Consider the following 24,265-nt stretch of genomic DNA (forward strand, 5'->3'; position numbering starts at 1 on the left):
TGCTTAAATTAGCTTTTTAAATTAATTGATTATGAGTTACTAAAAAAAAAAACTTTGACAGATCCTATCACATCAATTGTGCATAGTACAGAAGGAAAATATAAGAGAAACAAATAGGTTAAAGTATTCCCCAGATGTCTCATTTGGAGTCCAATCTTCTGAAATACATTTCACTTCAAAGTTAGGTATGTATGTATGTATGTATGTATGTCTTGTTTTTCCAAGCACAATTGTCCTCTGTGCCACCAGGAGTGTCAGTTATGCAAAATTTATTTTTTTTAAATTTTTTAATGATTTTATCTATTTGAGAGAGAGAGTGCACACATGAATGGGGGGAGGGGCAGAGAGAGAGGGAGAGGGAGAAGCAGACTCCCTGCTGAGCAGGGAGCCCAATGCGGGGCTCAATCCCAGGACCCTGAGATCATGACCTAAGCCAAAGTCAGACGCTTAACTGGTTGAACCACCCAGGTGCCCTTATGCAGGATTTATTTAAACAGTTCTTCCAAGAATTTTCTTCCAAGCCAATGACTCCACTCTCTATCCCACGTTTTAATACAGGTCCTTTCTTGGTCTTTTTAGAAGGTGTCAACAGAGGATTTCAGAAAACAACCAGCATTTTTCTACTTCCTGAAATGGTCCTTAAATTGTCTATTGAATGAATAGTTGCTGAGTTGCTGTTGTCCATTTGTGCCATTAGAAACCTCAAGCAGGTTGGTACATGGGCAGGCAGCCACTGCTACATTTTGTCTGTTGCCTGGCCAGCAGCAATTATAAGACACCATTGTTCAGAAGATGAATCTTAATTTCAGAGATGTTAAATGTGAAAAGATGTGTATCTAGGGATCAATACATTTCTGTAATTATGCGTTACCTGCAGGTTGGACCCCATCCAAACTTTGGGATCTGTACTGTCCCATGACAAGGGAAGTTCAAGGGACTCTTACATTGATGGATTTAATAGTCACAGTTCTGTCTTGTCTGGTGTAACTTAATCTAATAACCCATAATTTTGCTAAGAGAAGAATGTGAATCCTCAGCTTTCCAGGCAGGGGCATGAGTTAGGCAGCTGGAGAGTGACTTTCGCTAACTGACAATCAATAGCCCACCTCAGTGTGTCTTCCCAGTCCTTTACACCTCATGGAATGGGCAGTAGTCATCACATACTCGACAACAATCTTTCCTGGAATGTGTGGTGATGAAGTTGGGGATTTCCAGACAACAGGATGCCTCTCTTAAAAATATTCTAGTGAAGAGCATAAATATTGAACTCAGGCTGAGTTGGGTTCTATTCTGACACTTACTAGATGTATGATCTTGGCCGAGCTCACCTTGCTAAGCTTCAACATCCCTGTTGGTATAGTACTCCATTGGTATGATAATAATTATCACTATTAAATATGATAATGTATATAAAATGCTGAACATCATGCCTGACACATACAGTGAATGAACAATAAATGGTGTACTAGAATGAATTTCAGATGGATCAAAGATTTAAATGTAAAAAGTGAAATAATAAAAATAGTTGAAGATGATATGGGAGATTGTTTTTATGTCAGAATGGAGAAGGCTTTTCTAAATATGATATATGTGAAGAAGGAGGAGAAAGAGAAGCAAAAAAGTCCAAAATGAGAAGATGGATACGTTTGACTACTCAAACACCAAAACTTTCTATGTAGAAAAATATACCATAAACAAAGTAGACAGCCGAATTACCACCTGGAAAAAAAGCAGTTGTACCATATAACAGAAAGGGTTAATTTCCTTAAAATATAAAGATCTTCTAGAAACCAACAAGGAAAACACCCTTAGACTAATTGGAAGTTTTGCAAAGGATATTTAAAAGAAATATAAATTGCTCTTATACACATAAAAAGATGCTTAAAATCATAAGAAAAGAAATTAAGTAGATAAATAAAAACTACAACAAGCTATTTGGCTTCTGCTCCCTTCCTCCAACAATGTGTTATACCCACCTGCTAGGACCTCTGCCCACTAACAAGTGTAGGTTCAGGTTCTTCCTCACCCTGCTGCTCTTCACCTTGGACTCCCTCTCTTGCCTCCTTCTAGGAACCCCCACTGAATGTAAGCCCATTGAGGAAGGAAACGCTTGCTCCTCCACTGGCCCCAGGACTTCCCCTTAGCTTCCAGGTTCTGAAGATGCTAGACTGGCTCTCCCCAGTGAGGACGGAGCTCTAACTAGGATAGAGCTTAAAAACGTGTTTTGTTTTGTTTTTACGTAGTACTGAGTCCATATTCAGGGAGCAATACTCTGGAATATTCTGCACTGATCAACCCACGTTCTTTTCTTAGATAAAGGGCTGTGCATTGAAAGGAGGACAGCCACCTGGGGGGTAGGTATTGAAACTATGTCATTCAGGAAGCAGATGAAGGAACTGAGGATGTGAGGTTTTTGGGGAAACTACTGGAAGGAAACACAGCTGTCCTAGAGCAGGTGAGGGGCTGTCTGTCCTAGGAGGTGGGTTAGGCTTGCCGAGTACTGAAAGCAGAACTCAGGGCAAAGGGTAGAAGCCATGGGAGAAGATTCACTAAACTTCAGAACAATCAGGGCTTGCTAAAAATGGAATGAATGCCTGAAAAGGGAATGACTTTTCTGTAGCGAGACATACACAAGCAAATGGTGGATGACAGACTTGAAGGGAGAAATCCTCTTCAGAGAGGCTACCACTGGCAAACCTAAGATCTCTCTGTCTCTCGGTCTGTCTCTGTCTCTCTCTCACGCGCACACACACGCCATTCTTTGTTTCCCCTTGTTTAATGTCAATCTTCTCAAACTAGAATGGAACTTTTGGAGATGAGGTATTTGGCCCGTTCTCTTCATTGCTGCTATATCCCCATGATTTAGGACATGCTTGGCACATGGCAGGCATTCATCGCTGAATGAATGAATGATCAGGGGTCATTGTAAGAGACTCTGCCTGGGGTGAGTAGTGGGTCTGATTATCTCTGGGTGCTTCCCAGCTCTAGGATCTTAAGAGTTTATAAGTCCTGTGAAGTGTGCCCTATGGCCCCAGACATTTGGAGCCACCTTGGCTGGAGAAGCACGTGACTGAGAAGATCATCAAGGCCAAGTGTGCGGATTTCTAAATAGGTGCAGAATGCATGTGGCCAGTGCAGAGCAGGGACAGGATGACTGTTGGCAGTGGGGGGTGGGGAGTGGCTTCCGTGAAGGGAAGGATTTGAGACATGAGCTACAGAGAGGCAGACTTGGGTTTGGGTGGGAACCTCAACATTTGAGCAAGTTACTTAATATCTCTGAGGCTGTTTCCTCATTTATAAAAACCTCACGAGGTCATTGTGAAAATGAAATGTGGCTCACTGGGCTCTGGCCAATCACAGAAATATGTTGTTCAGGGCTGGCTCCCCTCACAGTGACTGCTGTTGTGCTATTTAACTTGAGTTTTGACCAGGTGAGGTCTTCTAAATAGGGATGTGTAAAAAGGACTTGCCAAGTAGAGGACAGGACCTCTGCAAAGGCTTGCAGGCCGGAAAGCAAAAATTATACTGGACTTCTGACACCAAGGTCAGAAGCAGGGAGTCCAGACCCAAACTGCGTGGGTTCAGATCCTGGCTCTCACTTACTAACTGGGTGACCTTGGGTAAGTTACTTAACCTCTCTGTGCCTCAATATCCTCATCTGCAAAATGGGGCTAATAGCAGTCCTTATGCTACAGGTTGTTATGAGGACTGAATGAGTTATGAAATGTAAAACACTATGAGCACTCTGCATGTGTTAGCTATTTGGGTTATTATGTACTCTGAAGAAAGTCTACCCATATCTGTGTGGTTACAGAGGAGGAGGGAGATGTGGGAAGGTAGGGTGAAACCAAACATGAGTGCCGTCAGAGTGTAAGCTCTGCCCCACATGGGCTTTTCGCATGTGTAAGTCTGGGCCCACCTTCAAGGCCCATCCCATCCCTCCACAGAAAGCCTCTCCCAACTGCCCCGCTCCCTGGGTTCCTGGAGCACCTTAGATTGGCGCTTTCCATGTACTGCCCCATACGGTCATGTACGTTTTCATATTCTGTCTCCCCACCTCAACTGTGAATTCATGGAGGGAGGAAAGACAATGCCTGTCACAGGCCACAGTTAATCCAGTCTCTTTCCACTATGTCCTGCCATGAGTGTGAGCGGGGTCTGTGGTTGGGTAAGAACAGCCTTGGAATCAGGCAGTCCTGCATTTGAATCCCAGCTCTCCTACTTTTAGATACATGACCGCTTCACCTTACTAGACCTCTGTTTCATCATCTATAAAATGGAGACAGTATTATCACCTACCTCATAGGGCTTTTGTAGAGATGGAGATAATGCATGAAAAGTATTTAGCACAGAGCCTGTGGTCATAGTAAACATTGGGTAAGTGGTAGCTTTGATTATGCTCAAGACAAAAGAGAACATTGCTAAGAAATGATTATATCAGAAGCAGAGTCTGATGCAATGGATTGGGCAGGGGGAGCCAGGTGAGGACCCCACTGCAATAGTCCAGCATTGAAGGGACTTTTGATCTATCGCCTTTGGCCCGTGCCTCTCCACCCCCAAAAGTGGAAGCACTGGTCATTCAATCCCATGAAAATACAGTCTTAGTTTCAGTAACAAAATTATAAGTACCTACTATGAACTGTGTCAATATTAATTTCCTGGTTGGGACATTGTGCTATAGTAATGCAAGAAGTTACCATTGAGGAAAACTGAGTGAAAGGTATATGGGATCTCTATTATTTTTTATAACTGAATGTAAACATACAGTTATCTCAAAAATCATTTAAAAATAAGTACCTAGAGGCGCCTGGGTGGCTTGGTCGGTTGAGCATCCAACTCTTAATCTCAGCTCAGGTCTTGATCTCAGGGTCGTGGGTTCGAGCCCTGCATTAAGCTCCATACCCAGCATGGAGCCTACTTAAAAATAAATAAATAAATAAATAAATAAATAAATAAATAAATGTATCTAAATTAACTCTTATTTTTCATGCCCCCCTTTGATAGCCTTCTTCCTCCATAACTCCCTTTCCATAGGTCTTGATTATCCCTGTGTCCTGCACACAATAGCACTTAGATTGGGTAATATCGATGCCCCACCAAAAACATGGTGAGAAAAAAAATAATCATGGATTATAAATGAGTGTTTGTGATGTGCCAGAATGGCTCAAAATACTTTATATGTAATAACTCTTTTAATCTTTACAATAATCCTTGGGGTTTTTATAATCCTCGGGGTTTTTATAATCCTCCTACAAATGAGAAAAATCAGGCTTTGAAAAATTAAATAGACTGCTCAAGGTCATGCAGTAGAGCCAAGACTCTAAGTTTACTGGGCTCGAAAGCCTCATTGGCCACTATTCTTTGTAGATCTCATAAAATCTGAGAGTTCAATCATTAAAAACAACATTTTAAGATGTATTTTTGATAACCATTGGGGTTTCCTTTATCTGTGCTCAACAGATTTTGTAGACAGACCCCCAGGAATCATACAACATTAAGGAATAGTAAACCCAATTTCTCGCCTCTGTCAAGCCTTTGCCCAAATGTCTCCTTGTCCATGAGACCTTCTGTGACCAACATATTAAATGCTTGCGACCCCCTACACACACCTACCCCTGCTAGGTGACCAATTGTCCCCGTTTGCCAGGAACTGAAGAGGTTCCTAGAATACAAGTCTTTTCACTTTTTAAAAAATTTTTTAAATATTTTATTTATTTATTTGTCAGAGACAGAGAGAGCGCACAAGCAGGGGGAGGGGCAGAGGGAGGAGCAGGCTCCCTGCTGAGCAAGGAGTCCGATGCAGGACTCGATCCCAGGACCCTGGGATCATGCCCTGAGCTGAAGGCAGATGCTTAACCAGCTGAGCCACCCAGGTGCCCCAAGGCTTTTCACTTTTAAAATCAGTACAGTCCCTGGAAAACCTGGAGGAGCTGGTCCCCCTACCTTGTTACCTTATCTTCCTGCCCTGCAAGTCAGGCAGACATCTAGGGGCAGAACATTCCAAGCAGAGGCAATAGCAAGTACAAGGCCTTGAGGCAAAACGTGCTTGGTAAATTGAAGAAAGAGTAAGGAGGTGAGTGTGGCTAGTGAGGGGTAAACAGGAGAGAGCATGGTAGGTAATTAAGGCAGAGAGTGAGGGGAGGAGGCGGGTCATGTAGTACTTTGTAGTCTCAGTAATGGCTTTGGATTCTACCTTGACTAAGAACAGAAGCCACTGGAGGGTTTGAGTAAAGCACTAACATGATCAGACTTGCATTTAAAAAGGATCCATATATTGATAATAAATTGGGGTGGTGGGGATGCAGGAGCAGGATAAGGGCAGAAGTAGGATGAACAGTTTGGAGACTATTGCAGTCATCCAGGTTGAAAGATGGTGACTTGGACCAGGAGGATGGAAGTGGATATAGTGAAAAGTGGTTAGAATCAGGATAGCTTCAAAGGCAGAGCTGGATTGGCCGATGGATTGGACATGGGGTATAAAAGAAAAAGAGGAGTCAAAAGTGATTCTAAGATGTTTGGCCTGAGCCCCTGGTGGAATGGAGCTGCCGTGTGGAGAAGACCAGGGGAAGAGCAGGTTCAAGGGCACAAGTCAAGAGCTCAGTGTGGGACGTGTGAGTTTGAGACTCTTATTAGCATGCAAATGAAATGTTGAGTGGCAGCTGTAGGTAGTTCAGTCGGGGGTTCCTTAGAGGGATCCAGGTTAGAGACAAAGAACCAGAGTCATCACAAAGAGGTGACTTTCACCAGCATGTGAGAGGATGAGAACACCCGGGGAATGTGTTGATGGAGAAGAGAAGAGGCCCAAGGGCTGAGCCTGGGGTCCCTCCATTGCTTAGCAGGAGGGAAGAATAGGAGGAATGAGCAAGGGAAACCAAGAATAACTGGGCAGTGGGTGGGAAGATGGCCAAGAGAAAGGTCAAGCAACAGGGTTCTCAGAAAGAGGAAGAGAACTGCCGTGTCCAATGAAGACGCTGAAATGAGTACCGAGAAAAGACTTTGGCATCTTTTTTTTTTTCACTATTGGTTTTAAGGTTTCTTTTTCTTTTTTTCCCCTTTTTTTAAAAATTTAAATTCAATTAATTAACATACAATGTATTATTGGTTTCAGAGGTAGAGGTCTGTGATCCATCATTCTTATGTAACACCCAGTGCTCATGACAGCAAGTACCCTCCTTCATGTCCATCACCCAGTTACCCCCCTCCCCTCCAGGAAGCCTCAGTTCATTTCCTGTGATTAAGAGTCTCTTATCGTTTGTCTCCCTCTCTGATTTCATCTTGTTTTATTTATTTTTTTAACTTTTTTTCCTTCTCTTCCTCTATGATCCTCTGTTTTGTTTCTTAAATGCCACATATGGGTGAGATCATATGATAATTAAGGCTTTGGCATCTTGCTGTCTGCCATGTGGCTTCTTTGGCTGAATGATGGTCACTGATGACCTTGATGGGAGCTGTTTTTGTGGAGTTCTGGGCATGACAGCCTGAGGAGACTGGGTGTAAAAGAGAGTGGGCTAAATGCATCGGATCAAACAGAAATGGAACATTACTAGAGAAACTGGTGAAACCCTAATATAAAGTCTGGAGTGTGGCAAATAGTAATGGACCAATCTTAGTTTCTTGGTTTTGACAAAGGACTATAATAATGTAAAATGTTGACATTAGGAGTAACTGGGTAAGAGATGTGGGGGAGCTCTCTGTCTTATCTTTGCAACTTTTCTGTAAATCTAAAATTATTCCAAACCAAAGAGTTGAGGCAGAGGCGGAGGAGAGAGAGGAAATGGAGAGCGAGCAATGACAAGGACTAGCAAACACAGACATCTCTCTCAAGACCGAATAGTTGGTCGGTCTATGGATGACTGTTGGGCTCTGTGGAAGTTCTACCATGAAAACTTTCAACTTTCAGCTATTTGGCCAAGAATCTATTTCCCTACTTTAAAGCAAATACTCCTATAGAAGGTAATCCATGAATCATGATTAGTCCTTTATACTTTAGTGTAGATGAGTTTATCGGATACTCTTCTGAAAGCAAGTGGGGCAAGAAGGCAGGAAGTCAGGGTTCCCTTCCTTCACAACTTAGTCTAGGACAAGACGTCTTGAGTGAGGCACCATATGCACGTGGTGCCTTTCTTTACATCATTCTTTACATCACACAAGTATAAACGCCTATCATTCTTAAGCCTGTTTCTTTTCTCTTTCTTTTTTTTTCTTAAAATGGCTGCTTTTACAAAATTAGCAAAAATTGGGGCAGAAACTTGTTTCTCCCTTGGTTACGAGTGCTTTTAGGAAGTTGCATTTTTACTATTTTGCTTCTGGCAGTAACCCAAGGGTAATTCACTTCAGAAAACCGTATCTGAGGCCCCATATGGTGTTGCTTCGTCAGAGGATGATGGTGGGAATGGCAGGCTCTCTGAAAATTACATGTTCTTGCCTTATCTCGCTGTCACAGATCCTTAAACTTTTTACTTCCCCTGTTATTCAGGCAGCGTGTATTAGATTCCTGGGAGTAGAAGAGAAACTCATAACAAGGTGAGAAGATCTTATATTTAAAGAAGCTGTTCTCTGCATTCTTTTTTCTGAGTCCAATATCATACTTGGAACTTTATCATCCAACATTAATAAATGTCTTATGAATGAAAGCAATAAATCTATATTGAACTAACTGTATTTTAAATAAGAAAGTTCACAGTGTTACAAGCAACCAAATTATGACTTTTGAAGGATAAAATTATACTTAAATAATTTTGATTTAATTCATCAAAGCAAAAACTTGAACTTCCGAAGGCAGAGGGAAATACGTGCTAGCTAATTAGTAACTGCGCAATTCCTACTAAACTTTAAAATATAATTGAGTTCGTTATTATATATGAAATCCTTATCTCCATAAAATGTGCATTGTTGTTTTTTATTAGAAAAAAATCCAACCATAGTATCATTTTTCAATTTATAATGTTGTAATGGGGCCTTTTTGACCTTTGCATACCAAAGTTCTCCTTGGCTTATGAGGCCTGTCATTGCCTTCAAGACCAATTTATAGAAAAATGAGAACCTGCCCAAAATCTCATTAAAGAGAAACACAAAACCTTTTATGTTGATTGGATGTTCAGCCTAAAATCACAGTGCTAATGGAACCAAGGATCCTTGTTTCAACTGTAATTTAAAATGCTATGTTTTTACCTGGAAAGGGGTCCTTAGCTTGCCTTCACACACTGATCAGAAGGTTCCTTTGGGTTGGGTGGTTAGGAAGGACCCCTCTGGAAAAGTGACATTTAAGCTGAGACTGAGCTTATTTTCATTTTGCACTGGGCTCTGCAAACTGTAGCCAGTTCTGCTTGGTGTAGAGTAGTGCTTTGTGGAATATTTGTTCTGTGGATGACAAGAAGGAGCCAGCCGTGCAGATGGATATGCCAAGCAGACGGACCAGCAAGTACCAAGACCTTGCAGTGGGAAAGAGCTCAGCGTGTATAAGCTGGGCTGCCATACTGCACATTTCCAGGGGGCATCATTTACCCTGCAGCCTACTGAATGCCCCTCTTGGAGTTCCACAGTGTACAACCCACACATCTGCACATGGTGGCCCTGTGTTCAAGAAAGAGAAAAGTCAGTATGGATAGATCATTACAAGGTGGAAGAGAGCTAGGGCAGGCAGATTATTACAAGGGAGAGGAGAGCTGTATAACATGAGATGGGACAGTCAGACAGGGGCCAGATCGCATACGTCCTCATAGACCATGGGGATGAGCTTGGATTTTATTCTGAGATAAGAAGGAACACAGATAAGTTTTAAGCAGATGAAAGACATGATCCAATTTACTTATAAGACAACTCCAGCTTCAATGTAGAAAATGGGTGGAGGGGGTCAAATAGTCCACATCGGGAGAGTGTCATGATGGCTTAGACTTTGGTGGTAGCAGCAGAAAGTGAAGTGTGAGCTGATTCAGTATATATTTTAGAACCAGTAGTAGTATTTACTAGTGGTGTTTCAGCCTGGTTTCTGCTGACAACTACTGACCTTTGTTCTATGTCATAGGAAATCACTAAATTCTCAAGGTCATCCAACATGTTGAAATTGACAGAGTCCTGTCAATTGTCTGTTTCACCTGTTACAAGTGTGCACAGCTGCATAACATATCTCAGTCTATTCGATCTAGATTTTGAAGTTATGCTCTTATATGAGACAAGGAACGTGGAATGGGTGAATATGTTTGTTTTGGGTTATCAAGAGTATTTCATAATAATAGGAAATAAAATCATAAAAAATAAAACTATCGACAGTACTCAAGACAGGAACTGCTGTATTGTAATGACTGTGTTCCCATGGGGATCTCACAAGATATACAAAAACCTGGGGCCACTTTACCATCAGCACATGACTCAGGATTGACAATGAGCCCATTGGTAGATGGTAGATGGCAGATGGTAGACTCTGCCTGTAGGTGCAGAGTCCTTCCAACAGGCAAAAATATTCACCAGGAGCAGGATGCTGGAAGCTGCCATAGAATTCAGCTAACTCGAAAGCCCCCTGATGCACTGTTGTCAAAGATTTAGGAATATAAAATAATAAAAATCAAATTGAGCATTTTGGCGATAAGCGACTTTGTATGGTGCCAACTCCAAGATCAACCTCAAAACCAACAGGCAGCCTAGAGCATAAGATCACTTCGGTGGGCTTTGTCCTTGACCCAGGGGTCCACCGCCTTTAGCAAATCAAGCTGCCTACACTTTAAAAATTTGTGGCAGGTAAGATCAGCAGTGTCATGGATTTGCACTTGAGTCAGTCTTTCTAGTCATCAGCCTCCTCTTTCCAGCAGTGGGCTGACAGACATGTGGGTAGAGGGGTGTGACAACTATTTTGCATGGCTCTGAAGCTGGGATGCAGGGCAAGGTACGCCACAAGGACAAAGGTGACAGGACTGTGGAATGCTTGGGAAGAAAAAAAAAAGCCCATAAACCAAGCTGGTGTGTCACAATTAGACTCCGGGTGGCTCAGCTCAAGCAAACAGGAGGCAGAAAGAACCTTGATAATTTTGGAAACTAGTCCTACAGATGGACAGAGGGCCACAATCCAGAGGACAATTTTTATAGCCCAGCCTGGTGTCAGGGAGAATGCTGAGGCTTTCTGTGTAGGCATAGTCTTGGGAAGAGAGCAACAGTGGCTGCTGGGGCCCCTTCTAATGGGAAGACAAGACCCAGAACGGCACAGCTAGTCCTGGCTCTGCCACCAGCTATGGCACCCTGGGCATATCCTTTAAGCTGAGTCTCAGTTTTTCTCATTTGTCACCAGTGATCACTTCTGACCATTGGTCCTATGTATTACTGCTGCAGCATTTGGCACTAGCATCTGCCCTGACCTAAAGGCTCCTTCCTTCTTCCTTGACCTCTCTAATCTCCTGGTCTCTGCCCCTCCTATCGCTCTGATCAATCTTTATTTCTCTTCCAGTGCTGACCTCTGATCCCTCTTTTCATGTCACATGGGGCAGTCCTATTCCTATCCAAGCTCCGACTACCATGGAATTGGCCAAGTCTCTGTCTAGCACCAACCTTCCCCAGGGTCCTTGGACAAGTATTTCCAACTGCCTACAGAATTGGATGTCTACCTGGATATTCTTCAGTCATCTCAAATTCATTATGTTTAGTATCAAGGCTATATTCTCCTCTCCTTTCGCTTCCCCTAGAATCTCTGCCCCATTAATGTGATCAGTGTCTACTTACCAAGAAACCTAGGAGCTGTCCGCTTCTCCTTCTTCTCTCACCATAAGATTAAAACAGTCACCAAAAGAGAATCTATTTCTCAAATCCTACATTCCTTTCTCTCCAAAATATACCCATTGCTTTAGCTCTGCCCCTCACTTTTTTGCTTGTCCCAACACAATAATGACAAAGGCTATTAATTCTCGGCCGGAATTCATTCCTTGATTTTTCTTTAGTAGAGAACCTCTAGTTTTAGCTGGATATAAGCTGCCCAGTTAGAGACTACATTTCCCAAGGTTCCCTACAGCTGGGTAAGCCATGTGGCCACATGACTATGTTCAGGCCAATTGGAGGTCAGCAGAAGTGATGCATTCAACTCATAGGCATTTTTTTGGAAAGGAAATGGTTTGCCCTCTTCTGACTTTCTTTCCACCTTCCCATAGGCTGGTCACACAGTTTTGACCTGATTGATGGGGACATGGTCCTAGGTGAGTGTTTCTCACACTTGAGTGTTCATCAGAATTACCTGAAGTGCTTATTAAAACACAGGTTGCTGGATCCCATCCATATTCATTTCTAATGAATTCCCTGGTGATACTGATGCTGCTGAGAACCACTGTCCTAGGGGATAGTAGATCAATAAGATTAAAAGGAACCTGGGTCCCTGAGTGGCCTCATAGAGCAGTGCCATCTCTGTGGCCCTTGACCACTCACTTTCAGAAAGAATGAATCTCTCTTGTTTGTGTCTTATTTTGAGTCTCTGTGTCACAGAAACGTAGTGTACACCCAGATTATACACCCTCTAGTCCATCCTTCATGATTCAACTCACAAGATCTTTTCAAACCACAAGTCTGACATGGTATTCCCCTGCTTTAAATTCCCCAAATCTTTCCTTTTGCCTAGCACAACTTCACTCAACCAGGATGTCCTGAGAAATGATGAGACCTGGAACACTGGGGGAAAGGGTGAGAATTCTCAGTGGCAAGCTGGGAATTGGGCATGACATCCTCTTATATTCCTCAGATTTTCAAAATCTGAGTCCTCCCAGAGGAGAAGGTATACAGTGAATATCTCATCAGGGCAGGTAATAATAACTAGTATCCTGAGCTATATGCCAGGCATATAATCCCCCAGTTACCCCATGAGGGATCTGTGACTAATATTTCCATTTTGCCGGCGAAGGGACAGAAATGCAGGCATAAGGGAAGACACAGAGGCAAGGACCTGCCATGCCCCTATCACCAGGCAGCATCCTCTCTCAGGGTCTGCCCAGCTGCAGAGACCCACATCATCCGAGTTCACGTCCTGCCTGGGCGTCTGGTGACTGGGCACGGTGGGGATGCGGGCCTGGCCATTTCAGCTTGAAACAGGACAGCTGGGACAGGCGGTCCTCAATCCAGAGCTTCCCTGAGACTCTGTGGGGCGGCTCTTTGACTCCTTCCTCTGGCCAACCCTGCTTCCTCCTTCTTCCCCTCCTAGGCATTGATTCCATCTTGCATTCCAGATTCTGTCTAAGGGTCTGCTTCCAGAGAACTCAGCCTGCAACCTGCCCGAAGCTGTGTAGCCAGCAAGTGGTAGAGTTACGCTTTGGACACAACCAACCTGCCCAGTTCCACAGCAGGCTGCCAAATCTGCTCAGGAGGCATTCGGGTTCCTTAGGGTGGCATTCAAAGCCCTTTATAATTTGATTCCAATCATCTTTGCTCACCTTACTTGGCACCACACCCCATGACAGGCTCTGTTCCAGCGTCCTACCGCGCATCCGTTCAAGTGGTATTTTGACTGGAATGCCCTCGCTCCTCTGAAGAAGTTCCTCCCAGGTTGCGTGTAGACATCACCTCCTCTGTGGAGCCTCTCTGAGACTCCTAGAGAGTCACAAACCATACAGAGTAGTTGAATGCAGCCTGGAGTCCTTGGGTCCTGAGTTCAAATTCCAGTTCCATGACAGAGCTGCGCGACATGGACAGAATTACGTAAGTCCATCTCCTACCTATAATATGGGATGGGTAATATCTACTTCACTGGGTTGTGAAGGAAATAAAATCTGTGAATCACCTAGCCTCGTGCTCCTCAACCTTTAATGGACACAGAGGTATCCCGAACGTCTTGTGAAAATGCAGATTCTGAATCAGTGGGTCTGGGGTGGGGCCCGAGATTCTGCATTTCTACCAAGCTCCCCGGTACCGTAAGAGCTGGGGGTCTTCGGACCACACGTGGAGTAGTAAGACCCTAGCCCAGGACCTGGCCCTTCGACACCCTCAGTGACATTTCCTTCTCCCTGCCCACTCTACTCCTCCCTCTGGGTGCCTGTAACATTTTGCTCCTGCCACTTGCACGCTGCTCACCACCACATCATCCTTTAGTGAGCTGCTGTATCCGTGTCTCCCACTAGGCTGTGAGCAATTTGAGGGTAGAAACTGTACAACCCTCCCCACGAGATCCTCCGTGCCTTGCATCGGGCCCGGTATATAAAAAGGGATCAATAAATGTTTGATGAACTAACCCGTCAACTGGAAATAAAAATATCAACTCTGCCCGTCTCAACAAGTTGTTGTCAGGAGCAAACGTGATAATTTGGGAGAGCGAGCACGGAAACGTATCCTGTGGCACAAATATAAAGTATTATTAACCGTCAGCTTTCTACTCCGCCGCTGCTCAGACTCATGCAGCTGAAGCATGTTTGCTGTGGCAGTCGCTCGGGCTCTGATGATTATACAAACTCAGACTCATCTGTAGTTTAAAAATAAACCAAATTCTCTTCGGGCTAACAACTGTGGCACTCTCTGCCTATGGGAAGAACGTAATTATAATGATGCAAATGAAGAGTGTATCTTTCATCCATCCATCCATCGGTCGGTTAATCCTGAAGCAGGCACCGAGCACCTCTCAGCAGGTGGCGCTGGGCTTTCTCATCGACCTCCCTGAACTGAGCGAGTAATAGCAATCAGCCTCAGCTCATGCCCCCTGGAAGGTGGCGAGGTGGCTGGAGGAAGGTGAGGTCAGAAGTAGGGTCGATGTGAGAGCAGAGGAACGAGGCCAGAGACCAGGAGGAAGGCACCCGTGTCCCTCTTGAGGAGGGGCCTGGGGCATGAGGTGGGGTGTTTCAAGTGCCTTTACACGGTGAGTGGGCATGACCCCGCCTGTGCCATCAGCAGATGGTTCCAGGAATGTTGGGAGGACCTGTGCCTTAAAGCTAGTCACTTGGATGGAACTCATTCAGAAAAAAGGCTATACTTGAGAGCTCATGCAGTGATTCACCTGAAACACATTCAGGTATGTTTTCCTTTTGTGTTGCAAATGATGATGGCAGGCAGGCCGCCCCCAAGGGCTCTGCCAGCCTTGCCCTACTCCTTGGTGGTGGTGGTGGGGTGGTAGTGACGGCAGAGGGGTGGCTCAAGGGGGCCGGGATGAGAAGACCCCGTGTAATGCTTCGGTTTCTCTGAGCAAGTGCAAGGTTTGAGTCAGTTATTTCTAAGTAGGGATGGGAGGGGAAGAAGGTTAACATGAAGGCAAACTTCCTAAAATTCAGCAACCTGGGGACCTTTAGTAAGGTGTGGCTCGTGTGACAGTTTCATAGAGATCAAGAATAAGTGCCTACAAACCAATAAAATAATATTTAAAAAATAATTTTGGTGATAATGAGATAAAGTTCATGGCAAAGAAAAATTTTAAGAAACCGAATACATTGGGGCGCCTGGGTGGCTCAGTCGTTAAGCGTCTGCCTTCGGCTCAGGTCATGATCCCAGGGTTCTGGGATCGAGCCCCGCGTCGGGCTCCCTGCTCCGCGGGAAGCCTGCTTCTCCCTCTCCCACTCCCCCTGCTTGTGTTCCCTCTCTCGCTGTGTCTCTCTCTGTCAAAAAATTAATAAAAAATCTTAAAAAAAAAAAAAAAAAAAAAGAAACCGAATACAAAGCGAGATACTAAGAATGTTCAAAATAAGTTGACTAGTATGTATATATTGTTCACAAAAATATTAATTCTGGTTATACTTGAGTGATTTTAATTTTCATGTTTATTTTTTCTGTATTTTTTCCTAATTAACATGTATTATTCTATTACATGGGAAAATGTTTTCCTCAAAAATAAAAAGGTTAGAAATAAATGAATGTACCAAAAGATTAGTAGTAAGTGTGAATTATGGGGTCACGAATATTTTATATTTCTTTATTTTACTTTTTGTATGTTCTAGATGTTCTATATGAATACATATTGCTTTTATAATTTAAAATTTTAAGTTTTCTTTAAAAAAAAAGATTTTATTTGAGAGAGTGTGTGTGTAAGCAGGTGGAAGGGCAGAGGGAGAGCAAGAAACAGACTCCCTGCTGAGCAGGGAGCCAAACAATGACAATGCAGGGCTCGATCCCAGGACCCTGAGCTCATGTCCTGAGCTGAAGGCAGAGGCTTAACCAACTGAACCCCTAAAATTTTAAGTTTTTTTGAAGTATATAATAGCAGCTGCAAATTAGGAAAGTTCATGTTGCCCAGTGCTAAACCTCAAAATGATCCCTGATTCCTTTCTCTTTTACCCCCTGCACCTAACTTATCAGCAAGCTGATTAACTCTGTCTCCCAAACAGATCCAGAATCTCATCATTTCTCGCCTTCCACCTCTAGCTCCGCCTGGCTCAAGCCCGGCACCTGAATTTTACTGCAATAACCTCCTGATGTCTTTGATTCCATTCTCTGCCCTCTACAATCTCTTCTCCACATCATAGCCAAAGAGAGCTATTGACCCATTAATAGGGTCATGTCTGTCTTCTATCTAGAACCTTCAGTGGCTCACTATTGCCCTTACAGTAAAATCCAGACTCCTCACCCCAGTCGGAGCCCATCTCTCCAGCCTCCTCCCCCAACCTTCCTTCCTCTTGCTCACTTCACTCCAGCCATTGTCCTACTTGTTTTCTCAGCTTAGGAAGAGCTTGCATTTGCTATTCCCTCTGCCTTAGAATGCTCATCCCACAGACCTTCAAATGCCACTTCCTTCTCCTCAATCAGGTCTTCGCTTAAACAATACTTCCTCAGAGAGGCCTTTGCTGACCATCCTAATCTAAAGTAGCCTGCACGTTCTCTCTAACTCGTCACTCTGGTTTTGATTTCATTTTTTTGTAATACCTGATATTTTCTATTTTCTAGCTGCTTGCATCAGAAAGCAAAGAGGAATGGCCTCCTCCTTCTTATTCACCCCTATATTCCTAAGAACCTAGAACAGAGCCCAACACACAGGGCTTTTAGAATAAAAGCCAATATTTTAGAATAAATTAGAGGTGGGAAGGGGTGGCTAATGGAATTCCAAGTCTAGGCTCATCAAGGCAAAGGAAAGCAAAATTCTTTCTTGACGTTTCCGAGTGACTTCGTGGAAAAGGTAGAACATATAGGGAGGTACACAATTCCCACAAACTGGCTCCAACCTACCCTTTTAGCCATCTTTTCCAATATTTCCAGACACTTTCTTTAAAACCTTTCCCCGGAGCATCCTTACTCTCTTATCACTGAATTCCTGCATTCGCATCATCAACCCTTTAATCTCTTGATCTCTGGTCAAACTTCAGGAGCAGCCTACATAACAGCCGTGGAAGCCCATAAACCCCCTTCCCCTCCCAGCACTCAGTCCTGGAACACTCATGGTTCCACAAGAAAACGGAGTCTTCCCTGCACCACCTTTCCCCACTGCTCCACGGAGGCAACGCTGGCATGGGCGTCCCTGAGCAGCAGTGCAAGATTGTTACGCTTCGGGTTGGTGGGGTCTGTTTTTCTAGAACCTGTGTGTAAGGAGAACCATGGCAGGTGAAAGTCCTGCCTTTTGGTGGTGTTCCCTGAGGACTTTGCATTTAATAACTAAGTCTGTGCCATCAGGTAGACATACAATTTTAAATGTATTCGATGCAATAATATATGTACATAGACCATTAAACCCTGGATGATCCCCTAGGTCCTTTTTCCTAGACACAGCCACTATTACCAGTTTGAGAGACGATCCTTTAATTCATGGGATTTAGTTATGGTTACTGGTTAAGAATTTCCAGGACCGCAAATATTTTCTCTACCCTTCCCACATTTTTGACCATCACAAAGACTCTCTGTAATGAATATAAGATATAAAATCTAGAGATCGTTTGCTGATATTTTTCAAAGATTTTATTTATTTATTTGAGAGAGAGAGTACAAGCTCAGGATGGGGCAAAGGGAGCAAGAGAAGCAGACTCCCGCTTAGCAGGGAGCCCGATGCGGGACTCGATCCCAGGACCCTGGGATCACGAGCTGAGCCAAAGGCAGACGCTTAACCGATGGAGTCACCCAGGCGCCCTGTTTGCCGATGTTCAATTCAAATTCTAACCAGGCACTGCCTGACTCTTTGAGGCCCTACATGGGCCTGTGCTGTTTGCTGCAGTTGGACAAATTTCTAGATAAACTAGAATCCAGAACAGAATCCAGACCTAGGTTCCAGAATAAGCTCTACACCTAGGCCGATAACACCGCTCTGATGATTTCAGAGATTAAAAGATTCACTGTAGCCTAATACGACCCACATGGGCTTTCTGCAACAGGCACAACTCCCCCTGCTTTGCTCTAAGATGCCGTGGGGTCACACAGGGCCGTATAGAGAGCATGTGCTAACAGGCCTGGATTTAAAGCCCGGGTCAATGTGTAAACTGTGTGCCCTTGGATGTGTTGCTTAACTTCTCTGAGGCTTCTTCCTCCAGTGTGAAGTCAGAACAATATCTACCTCATAGGGTTGTTGTAAGGGTTAAATGTAATAATATGTGTGAATGGCTCTCACCAAGTAAGCATTCCCTAGTTTGTTAAAGAACTGAGGATCCATTTAAAACTCAGATGACCTCGCCCGAGAATGTCTTATGAGCTTGGGCCCACCCAGCTCTGTGACATCAGCATCGCTGGTTTCTCCAAGAGTGAGTCTCTCGTCCTGTTTGGAGCCAGCCCCTGTGTGAGTGATCCCATCATCTACCCCCTCCTAGCTCCTCCAGGACCCCCTTCCATCATTAACTTTTTCTCCCCTGTGTCTGAAGTCTCTCTAGTCCATTGGCTCTTTGCTTCCAGGCTTGTTCAAGTCTTTCATACCAAAAACAAAAGGTCCATCAGTGAATCTTGTGTTCTCTACCACCTCCTGCTCTTTTGCCTTCTAACAAACTTAAAGAGCCTAGGTAAGAGGTCACACCCTGTGGGCTGGACCAGAACTTCCAGAATCTGCTCAAAGCTATAGGCTAAGTAGACCTCCCTTTTCCTTCCATGTTGGTGGTAAATGGGGAAGACTTTGGATCCCAGCTGAGGCCTGGAGCAGGGTGGGGAGGACCCAACAGTGATGAAGGGAAGGGGCCTACTTCTTCATTTTTCCCTGCTTTTAAGAGCCCAGGGAGATTTGAGATGAAAGACCAGCCTTCCTTTAGAATAATTCTACACACCATTTTAATTGAGTTCAAATTTGACCCAGGAGAGGAGGACATCCTGGGCGCCCCCCTTCATCTTGAAGTTAGAGGACTGCATTTTAGATAGGTCCAAAGTCACATTCTCTGTCTCTCTTCCAGAAAACCCCTCATTGTCCAGTGGGGGTGCAGCAGGAACAAGCCTGGACCCCATGGGAATAATGGGGAATCTCATATTTAATAATATTATGACTCTCTAGACCCCAGAAATTGGGGGGCTAGGCAAAGTATGAGGAAATAGAACAGGGGCACTACCTAAAGAGGAATGGGGCCCAGGAAAGCATGCTGATTCAGAGGGCTGACAGATGGTCTCGCTCTTGTTCCCCAGCGAGATTGGCTCAATGGATGCTATAATCATTTCTGTGGAGCCCCCTGGGTTGTTGCTTCCCCCATGGGAAGGGATCTCTGTTGAAATGAGAGACTGGAATCTATCATCCACAAGTGGAGGGAAGCAAAAAGATGCAGAGGGTTAGAAATGTCTAGTGAAAGTGGAGTGACATTGGGGAAAGGATCACGCCTGAATCCTCTACCGGTATCTGTCTTAGGGGTTCTCCAGTCTACTTTAGGGTTCTTGCTTTCAATCACTTGGCTCCCAGGCAAGAGGGAAGGCAGGAAGAAAAGGCACCCCCCTGAAATGACTGTGGTCTACACCAGCATCTCAGGATGGAGAAGCTCAGCAAGCCATGTGAAAGAATGATCCACACTCTGTCTTCACCTCCTCCCCATTTCTTCACTCCTGCACACCCGGAGGACCATCGTGCCCAGGGTTACTAAAGACTCCCTTTGTGCAGAATCCAATGGGCACTTTCAAGTCCTTATTTCCTGGATCTCTCTTAAGAGTTGCCCCCTTTCCTTGAAACTGTTCCCTTGACTCCTGAAGCTCTTCCATTCTGCTTCTCCTTTTCTGGTTTCAGGACTTTTGTTCCTCTTCACAGATTCTTCCTCTGCCTCCCCACTAAAAGTTGCTACCTAGAAATTTTTCCTTGGACCACTGTCCTCTGTCTTGCCTGGGCAAGCTCATCCAGTCTCAGACTTTAACGACCACATCTATGGGGAGAACTTACAAATCTTTAAGTCTAGCACTGACTTTTCCTCTTGAGAACCCAGAAACTATATAAAACTGAATCCTGAACATCTCTGCTTGGAAATCTCACACACACCACAAAATTAGCATTTTCAAAACTAACATTATGTTCACTCTACGTAATCCCACACCCCTTAGTTTCTAGAAAAAAAACCCTGGGATGCCCTCCCCTCTGTTTCATATGTGAATTCATGGCACTGCCATCTACTTGGATACCCAAACCAGAACCTGGGTGTCCCTCCTAGCCTTCTATCTCCCTTATCGAAGCTTCCTTTTGACATTGTGTGTCCAAACATTAAATCCTGCTGGTATTTGCTTCTGAAATGTTTCTTTCGCACTACAGTAATTCATAACTGTCTTTTCTTTTGGACTGTAGCCTCCTGACTGCCTCTGGCTTAGCTCCTTCTTGAAATCATATTGAACCCTAGAGCTGGAGTGGCAAAACCAAATTTGCCCTGTCATGCTCTTGCTTTAAAAACTCAAATGACTCCCTTTTACCCAGGAGATTCAAGACTCTCCTTGATGTAACCCTTATCTATTTCTCCAGCCATCCCACAACTTAAATTTGTTATTCCCACAACTCACCATGCTAATTCTCTTCTCTGTGCCCTGGATTATGCTGGGAATGCTCTGCACATCTCTGTTTATCTGCAAACCTTTACTCAGCCTTTTAAGATATAACTCAGATGTTATCATCTCTAAGTACCCTCCCCCGGACCCTCAGGGTGGGCTGTGGCTCCCTATCATCATACCCTGTTACCGCGTGTCCTGGGAAATAATGGGAAAGACTAGCAGTCTCCGGGGATGTCCCCTTAGTGAAGGTACCAGTCCCAGCTCTGGTAGGAGTACTCAACCTGGCAGATCCCGAAACCTGATTTCATCATCATGTTGAGAACAGAGCCATCTCTCAGCGGCTGACTCGAATTAACTAACTTTCTTAAAAAACGAATAAAGTCAAAATATCAACAGATTAACTACATAAGAACTAGAACTTTCCTAAGGACTGGTTTCCCCAGAGTGTGAGAGACCAGTGTGTTCTTTCCCTGCAAAGAGACCTACCCCTGGAGGTGAACAAGAATCAGAACGACGGCAGCTAGATAAATCAAGCAACTCACGGAATCAGGCTAAAAAAATGTGATACCCCTACCCCCATGTCCGGAATGGGCTTGCCATTGGAAATCTGTTCATTAATGTCCCCTCTCCCCGGGCCGAAGCTGGGGTAGTCACTGCCCAAGCTAGCCTCTGTCATCCGCTTTTGCCTTCCCTGGCTGACCAACACCCCCTTCCCCTGCCTCCTGGTCTGGGTGCTCCCTCTCATTACTCTTTTAATGAAGTGACTGAAGAGGCCTGTTAGCAAAGGCCATCCTTTCAGCTTTTGCGTTGATCCTTTAAGTGTGGATTTCAGAGTTTAAGGACTCGACCTTATTTCCAGGTCCTTGAGGGAGGCCTCTCTGTAGCAGCCAAATAGAAACTGGGAACCTTTATCTGTCATTATGAGAGGCAGGGGCCCAGGGCCTGGCACGGGAGGCAGGCTGCGGGGATCAAGAGACTGGGACAGCCTCGGGCTGTCTGTATTCTGTGGGTCTAGCACACAAAGGATGTTTAATACATGGCTGATGAACTAAACTGAATTGCATAAACTGGATCAGATATGTTAGGATCATTTCATTTATTCTTAGGTCTCTGCGATTAGGCACTATCCCAGATCTCTCTTTCACGCTGTCTCTCTCCGCTTTCCACAGAGGTTCCTTCTCACTTCCCCATCTCGCTAACTCTGCTGTGCAGAGCTCTCAAAGGCCTGTGCCGCAGGCTGCCCTTTCCTCTCCAGGTTCAGTCCCTCGGAAGCATTCACACCATTTCACACACCACCGCTGTGCTATCCCCTCGGGCTGCAGCCTCCCCCCGAAGGCTCCAGCATCCATACTCGACAGGACCACCCTACACTCTCTACCCCCTTCATTCCTTCCCGCCCAGCCCACCGCCAACTGTCTGACCTCGTTCCGTCTGTGAAGGATCTCACCGGTCTCTCTCACTTTGGCTCCCACTCCTACTCTTACTGATGCCCCTGAGTCTCTCTTGCATCTGTTGCATCTTGCATCCAGTCAACACCTCACTCGTGTTTAACATCTCAATTCCTGGGCAGTTGGGATTGGCTCCCAACTCTTCTCTACCTCAGTCTCTCCCTCTGATCCAACCACAGCTCGGGTTAATTTTCCTAGGACAGCACTACAGTCCTGACAGAGAGGGGAACACCGCAGGACGAACTGCCGAGAACATCATGTCACCCTGTTTCACTGGTCCAGGCACCACTCCCAACAACAGGGAGTTTTCACAGGCCCCTCCCCACGGGGTCCACCGGCCCACCTTGTCCTTACCCTTGAGCTCAGCTCCCCTCTCTCCCTGTTTGCCTTGATTTTTCTCCCCTTCCCTCTCAGGCTGCCCTCTGGAACTCAAAGTTTATTCTTCGTCAGTCATGTCAAGCCATTTGACTCCTAACTCATTCTTGCCATGCCCTCAGGACTACCTTTTGACAATCAAAATGGCCTGAGAAAGCGCTGTGCTAAGTCCAGGTCTTTAGCTAGAGGCAGTTTTTTCTCCTAAAAGAAGTTCTGTTGACTGCTTTTAATCTTAACTATGTATTTTTTCTTCCCACTGCAGGGCGATGAAGGATCAAAGAGGTTCAGACCGCAGTGGGTTATCAAGGAGACCTGGCCTGGGCCAGGCCTATAGGCAGGGGATTAGGGCCTCCAGAGGCTCCCTGAGTACACGGGAATCCTGAGAGAGGGAAAGCACCAGCTTTGAAGCAGGTGGCAAGAAGAAAGTATATAGAACTGGAATCTGGCTGGCTACCCTCCCAGAGAGAAAGCTGAACCCTGCCTTTTGGGTGCCACTAGAGAGAGAAGGCAAGAATTGGAAGACCCAGAGGCCAAGAGACACTCTGATCACACAGAAACCTCCTAGCTAAGAAGGTAAACCCAGACATTTCTTGGGAAGGTGTTCCTAGATTTGCTTGGGATGACATAATTGTTTTCTTAGTGAATATGCATCTCTCAATCCTGGGAAGATTTAGAATTAAATAGAGATATAATGAAGGAAATCAAACCTCATGGTGTTATATTTTTGTATTAAAGAATCTACATATTTGGTATTTTAAATGTCTCTAATGTGTGATGTTTTAAATACTCCTCATATTTAATAATATTTAATAGAAACATTCTTGATGTTTAATAAAGTATCTGAAAATTAACCTTGCAATGCAGATTTAAAATGTGTAACTGACTAATTATTAAGACTTTTGATTTTAAGTTAAAAATCCTTTTAAAGTTTATACACTATATTGGAACTTTTAAGAAAACTTACCGCTTACCGGATGTGTTTATTAGTTTTATGAGAATTACTTAAGAATTTGGGAGGCTTTGTTAATCAGAAAATTGATGTGTTTGGGAAAAAATATTCAAATTATTAAATTAATAAACGCAGTTTAAAATGATTAACCAAGTGAAGCAGACATCAATTTACTAGCTTTATAAATCGAATAATAAATGGATATATTTAATGTAAAAGCTTAAGCACAAATTTTGAATTTGAAAGTAATGAATATTAAGTTTTAAAAACCAAAGTAACTTTTTTTTTTTTTTTTTTTTTTTTTAAAGATTTTATTTATTTATTTGAGAGAGAGAGAGAGAGAAAGCACATGAGGGGGGGGAGGGTCAGAGGGAGAAGCAGACTCCCTGCTGAGCAGGGAGCCCGATGCGGGACTCGATCCCGGGACTCCAGGATCATGACCTGAGCCGAAGGCAGTCGCTTAACCAACTGAGCCACCCAGGTGCCCCTCCAAAGTAACTTTTAAGTAATCATTCCAGGGTAAAAAGTCTTAATGCATTTTTAAAGTCCTTTCCTTTTCCTTTTCTTTTCTTACGACACCCATAGAGAAAGTTCACAAAGAAATATTCCAGTCTATAAATGTGAACTCTTCTTAATAGTGAATTGCCAAGAAAAGAGCCGTGGAGGCTGTAGGCGTAGGCAGCCAGGGTACCGTTTGGGAAACGGTCAGGGG

General features: G+C 44.3%; 1 long non-coding RNA gene across 1 annotated transcript in view; it reads left to right on the forward strand.

Moving 5' to 3' along the window:
• Positions 1 to 23,357, forward strand: part of LOC118523255 (uncharacterized) — a 101,037-nt gene extending 77,680 nt beyond the window's left edge. Inside the window, exon 3 of the long non-coding RNA XR_013447765.1 lies at positions 22,867 to 23,357. This is a non-coding gene — a long non-coding RNA (uncharacterized LOC118523255). The remainder of the gene's footprint in view (positions 1 to 22,866) is intronic.
• Positions 23,358 to 24,265: the final 908 nt, after the last annotated feature.

This window comes from Halichoerus grypus, chromosome 5 (assembly GCF_964656455.1).
Source record: "Halichoerus grypus chromosome 5, mHalGry1.hap1.1, whole genome shotgun sequence".
NCBI classification, from domain to species: Eukaryota; Metazoa; Chordata; class Mammalia; order Carnivora; family Phocidae; genus Halichoerus; species Halichoerus grypus.